General features: G+C 39.6%; 1 non-coding gene across 1 annotated transcript; it reads right to left on the bottom strand.

The window, feature by feature from the left end:
* Positions 1–1,126: 1,126 nt before the first annotated feature.
* Positions 1,127–1,233, bottom strand: LOC131608363 (small nucleolar RNA R71). The gene has a single exon (XR_009285628.1). It is a non-coding gene; the product is annotated as a small nucleolar RNA R71 (small nucleolar RNA).
* Positions 1,234–6,349: the final 5,116 nt, after the last annotated feature.

Below are 6,349 nucleotides of genomic sequence, written 5' to 3'. Positions count from 1 at the left end.
TCAACAGAGCGAACGTTTGAGATTAGGAGATTTAAATAGATAACAACTTCATAAAACAGGCATTTTATTAATTACGTTGTTTCCAAAAAGCTTTTCTAAAATCTAATGGGATGGCGAAAGCGTACATTAGGATTAGGATAGTAATCTAAATCAACAGAGCGAAAGTTTGAGACGAGGATTTTTAACCAATTGAATTAGTAAAGATTTTTAATTGAATTATGCATTAGCCAATGGACCTTCGGATCACCTTAAGTTAAACGAAATACATACTGATATCTGTCTATTATTATATTTCTTACTTTTCACAATCACTCTCCCTTAGGAACAATCAAAATATTAGTAGCCTTAGCTTTACATAGTAACCTTAGATAACGGTAGATCGATTCATAGTCCCTGTGGATTCGATGTCTTTTAAAACTACACGACACGACTGTGCACTTGCAGTTATCAAATTTATAGACACGTAAAGTCGCGATCAAGTTTTTGGCGCCGTTGTCGGGGACTATTTAAGTTGATATCGTAACTCACTGTTACACCGTAGATATTAGGGCAATTCTTTCCTTTCTTTCTAAACGATTGTATGCCAAATACTCGTTCACAAGGAGGAGATTTAATACAACGAATTAACGAGATCGAACGTTTCATTAACGTCAAACGTCGAGCTCGCAATCTTCCCGAAGTAGCACCAATTCCGATTAATCAGGAATTGACCTTTACTGATCAAATCAATCAAATCACCCCAAAGTTAGAGATGGCTGCTCTTCGTCCTCTTAGAGACTATGTTGCTCCTTCGCACGCTGAACCGCACTCAAGTATCGCACCACCTGCGATTGAGGCAAACAATTTCGAACTGAAACCTTCGTTGGTACAATCTGTTCAACAGAATCAACTCTCTGGAAGCCCTGCAGACGACCCCAACCTTCATTTATCTGTGTTCGTGCAATATGCCGACACTGTCAAAGCTAACAACGTTAGTTTCGAAGCTATTCGATTACGTCTCTTTCCTTTCTCCTTGAGAGATAGAGCTAGAGTGTGGCTTCAATCCCTGCCTTCTAATTCCATAACTACATGGGACGAATTGAAGAGAGTGTTCTTAGCGAGATACTTTCCGCCTAGCAAAACTGCTATGCTAAGAGGTCAAATCAACGGATTTACCCAGAAAGATAACGAATCACTCTTCGATGCTTGGGAACGTTACAAGGACATGCTTAGACTATGCCCTCATCATGGACTCGAACCATGGCTGATCATCCATACTTTCTATGGTGGTCTCCTATATAACACTAAAATGACTATAGATGTCGCTGCTGGCGGAGCATTAATGGACAAACCCCATGATGAAGCATAAAACCTCATAGAGAACATGGCACAAAACCATTACCAATGGGGTGGAGAATGAGCCGCTCTAGAGAAAACCCAAGCCAAAAGAGGAATGTACGAAGTAAGTGGTATAGACCGCGTTAACGCTAAAGTAGACGCTTTAACTCAAAAGATCGAAAACTTAACCATCACTCCTTCAGCCACCGCTGCTGCTGTAGCACCTAACTGCGAGAATTGTGGATTGACTGGACACGTAGTTGCCGAATGTCAACTCTTGACTGGAGTCCCATCTGATCAAGTAAACTATGCTCAAGGAAACCCTTATTCTAACACGTACAACCCTGGATGGAAAAACCATCCGAACTTTTCATATAAAAACAACAATGCGTTGTACGCGCCTAGACAAGCACCTGCTGTACCACCTGGCTATCAAAAAGCGCCTGTAGCTGCTCAAAACGCCCCTAGGAAGTCGAATCTTGAAATCATGATGGAAAACTTTATAGCTTCCCAACAACAAACCAATAAGGACTTCCTAAATCAAAACATCCACAATAGCGAGCAACTAAAACAATTATCGAACAAAGTAGATGCCTTAGCTATGCATAACAAAATGTTAGAAACCCAAATTTCACAAGTAGCTCAACAACAAGCACCTACTGATGCCCCTGCTGGCACGTTTCCTGCTCAACCACAACCTAATCCTAAAGGACATGCGAACGCGATAACACTACGAAGTGGAACGAACTACGATGGACCTATTGATCCTAGAACTCAAAACGTACCCATGTCCCAACAAGAGCCAAAGGAAACCCAAAAGACATCAACTGATGACCAAACTGCTAAGACTAATGAGAACAACAACGAAGTGGAACCTGAAAAAGAAAAACCTTACGTTCCACCACCACCTTATAAGCCACCAATTCCTTACCCTCAGAGATTAGCTAAATCAAAAACCGAAGCGCAATTTAAAAGATTTGTAGAACTTCTGAAACAATTAAACATAACCATACCGTTCACAGAAGCCATAACCGAAATGCCTTCGTATGCTAAGTTCCTAAAAGAAATCCTATCAAACAAAAAGAAACTCGAGGATAACGAAACTGTAACACTTACCGCTGAATGTAGCGCTATCATCCAAAATAACATGCCTCCAAAACTGAAAGATCCCGGTAGTTTCTCTATACCCTGCTTAATAGGAAAGACTATTATAGAGAAAGCCTTGTGCGATTTAGGAGCCACTGTTAGCTTGATGCCTCTTTCAACCTGTAAGAAGCTAAATCTAGGTGGGCTTAAGGCAACGAGAATGTATCTTCAACTAGCTGACCGTTCAGTCAAATACTCTATAGGAATGTTAGAAAATAACCCTTTTCGTGTAGGCCAATTCTACATCCCAACTGACTTCATCATAATGGATATCCAAGAAGATTCTAACATCCCAATCATATTAGGAAGACCATTCTTAGCAACCGCTGGTGCAATTATAGATGTCAAGCGAGGAAAGCTTACTTTCGAAGTAGGAGAAGAGAAAATAGAATTTATTCTTTCCCAATTCCTAAAACCACCTTCTATAATTGACACATGCTTCTCTGCCGACATAATCGACGAGTGTGTCAGTGAAATAAAATCCGAACCAAATAGGAAAACCGAGATCCTAAAAATTCCTATATCGCCAATCTTTGAAGATGACAACTGGCGTGGGGAATATCAAGATGACCACCTGAGTGAATGTTTGGCATTAACTCCTGATCCTATACCTGGTCCTAAGAAACCTGCCATAGAACTAAAAACACAACCTACCGACCTTAGATACGAATTTCTAGACGAAGAACTAAACCGACCAATTATAGTGAACGCCAATTTAGGACAAACCGAGACTGAAAAACTACTTACTGTCCTAAGAAAATACCCAACCCCTTTAGGATATAACATATCAGATCTGAAAGGAATAAGTCCTTCGCTTTGTATGCATCGCATTATGCTCGAAGACGATTGTAAAACCTCTAGAGAACATTAAAGGCGAACAAATCCAATTATGAGCGATGTGGTTAAAAAGGAAATCCAAAAATTACTAGAAGCCGGAATAATGTATCCAATATCCGATAGTAAATGGGTTAGTCCTGTTCATGTCGTACCAAAGAAAGGAGGAGTTACTGTAATCACTAACGCAAAAGGCGAATCTGTAGCACAACGTACCCAAACTGGATGGAGAATGTGCATTGACTATAGGAAGCTAAACAAAGCCACCCGAAAAGACCATTTCCCTTTACCTTTCATAGATCAAATGCTCGAACGCCTAGCTAAACACTCACATTTCTGTTATCTGGATGGATACTCCGGATTTTTCCAAATTCCTATCCACCCTGACGACCAAGAGAAGACCACGTTTACCTATCCTTACGGTACATTCGCTTATAGACGAATGCCTTTTGGACTTTGCAATGCAACCGTGACCTTCCAAAGATGCATGATGGCAACATTTGCCGACTTCCTGGACAGAATATTGGAAGTATTTATGGACGACTTCTCGGTCTGTGGAGGAAGTTTTGAAAAATGCTTAGAGAACCTTGAATTGGTACTTAAACGATGCGTAAGCGTAAACCTAGTCCTTAATTGGGAAAAATGCCATTTCATGGTTCGACAAGGAATTGTACTTGGACACATCGTATCCGATAGAGGGATCGAAGTAGATAAATCCAAAATCGAAATTATCGAAAACCTTCAACCTCCCAAAACTGTTAGAGAAATAAGAAGTTTTCTAGGACACGTTGGTTTTTACCGACGTTTCATTAAGGATTTCTCTAAAATAACCAAACCCTTAACCGAATTACTGATGAAAGACGCCGAATTCATTTTTACCGATAAATGCACTGAAGCATTCCATACGCTTAAACGAGCATTAATCTCTACGCCGATCATGCAACCTCCCGACTGGAATGAGCCTTTCGAAATAATGTGTGGCGCAAGTGATTATGCTGTAGGAGCCGTTCTAGGGCAAAGAAAGGATAAGAAACTACATGTCATATACTATGCGAGTAGAACCCTAGACGAAACTCAGATGAATTATGCCACGATAGAAAAAGAATTATTAGTTGTCGTATTCGCATTAGACAAGTTCCGTTCTTACCTGGTAGGAGCCAAAATAATCATATACACTGACCACGCCACCATTAGGTACCTCTTAACCAAGAAGGACGCCAAACCGAGACTGTTGAGATGGATCCTGTTATTACAAGAGTTCGACCTGGAAATTAAAGATAAAAAGGGAACTGAAAATGTCGTAGCAGATCACCTCTCTCGATTGGAAAATATGAAACCCGAACAAGTACCAATTGACGATAATTTCCCTTATGAAAGACTCATCGCTCTGTTAGAAGCCAATGAATTAGAACCATACCATCCAATCACTGAAACCAACAACTTTGCAGAAGTAGCTTTAGCACGCTCTGACACACCTTGGTATGCAGATTTCGTAAACTACCTAGTTGCTGGTGTACTTCCTCCTGATCTAAGTTACCAACAGAAGAATAAATTCTTCCATGACCTAAAACATTACTATTGGGACGACCCGCTCCTGTTCAAAAGAGGCCCCGATGGAATCTTTAGACGTTGTGTACCCGAGGAAGAAATAGGAATCATAATAACACACTGTCATTCTGCACCGTGTGGAGGACACCATAGCACATCTAGAACCTGCGCCAAAATCCTTCAATCTGGACTCTTCTGGCCCAACCTGTGGAAAGACGTTTATTTTGTTGTACTAAACTGTGATAGATGCCAACGAACCGGAAATATTTCGAGACGTGACGAAATGCCTCAAAAAGGCATTCTAGAAGTAGAAATATGGGTTAAATATGTTTTTAGTCCCTATAAAATTATCAAAAACTACTTTTAGTCCCTATTAAAAAAAAGTTGACTTTTAGTCCCTATAAAATTACTTTTGCACTCACTTTTAGTCCCTGTAGAGGGACTAAAAGTGAGTGCAAAAGTGATTTTATAGGGACTAAAAGTCAACATTTTTTTATAGGGACTAAAAACCAAAATTGAGATATTTACAGGGACCAAAAACTTATTTAACCCTAGAAATATTTGACGTCTGGGGAATAGACTTTATGGGTCCGTTTCCATCATCGTTTGGAAATCAATATATACTCGTAGTTGTCGATTACATTTCGAAATGGATAGAAGCTATCGCTTCTCCTATAAACGATACACGAGTAGTTATCAAACTCTTCAAAAACGTCATCTTTCCTAGGTTCGGTGTGCCAAGACTGGTAATTAGCGATGGTTGGTCCCATTTCATTTCAAGAATACTTGAGAAACTCCTTCGAAAATATGGAGTAAATCATCGAATAGCTACACCATACCATCCACAAACAAGCGGACAAGTAGAAGTATCTAACCGCGAAATAAAACAAATATTGGAGAAAACTGTTGCTATATCTAGAAAAGATTGGTCAACCGAGTTAAATGAAGCTTTTTGGGCTTATAGAACAACTTTCAAAACTCCAATAGGAACTACCCCATTCAAACTCATTTATGGAAAATCATGTCACCTTCCGGTGGAGCTAGAACATAAAGCCTATTGGGCCATTAAGAATTTAAACCTAAACTACACTGTCGCTGGTGAGAAACGACTTCTAGACATAAACGAATTAGAAGAACTTAGACAAGGCGCTTACGAAAACGCCAAAATCTATAAAGAGAGAACGAAAAAATGGCATGACAAGCGTATATCTAGGAAAAAATTTAGCATAGGCGATAAAGTACTTTTATTTAATTCTAGACTAAAATTATTTCTTGGTAAGTTACGATCTAGATGGTCTGGCCCTTTCGAAATAACTAACATATTTCCGAGCAGAGCGATAGAAATCAAAGGAGAAACCTTCAAACCTTTTGTCGTAAATGGGCAACGTCTTAAGTATTACCATCATCTCGAACACGATGAAAACATCGAACTTTTTAAACTTGACGAGCTGCCCACTCATTCGAAAAAATAGTTTTCTATTTTAAAATCGTCGAGCTTACGACA

Source organism: Vicia villosa, linkage group LG5 (assembly GCF_029867415.1).
Source record: "Vicia villosa cultivar HV-30 ecotype Madison, WI linkage group LG5, Vvil1.0, whole genome shotgun sequence".
NCBI lineage: Eukaryota > Viridiplantae > Streptophyta > Magnoliopsida > Fabales > Fabaceae > Vicia > Vicia villosa.
This window is presented reverse-complemented; position numbering and strand designations above follow the sequence as displayed.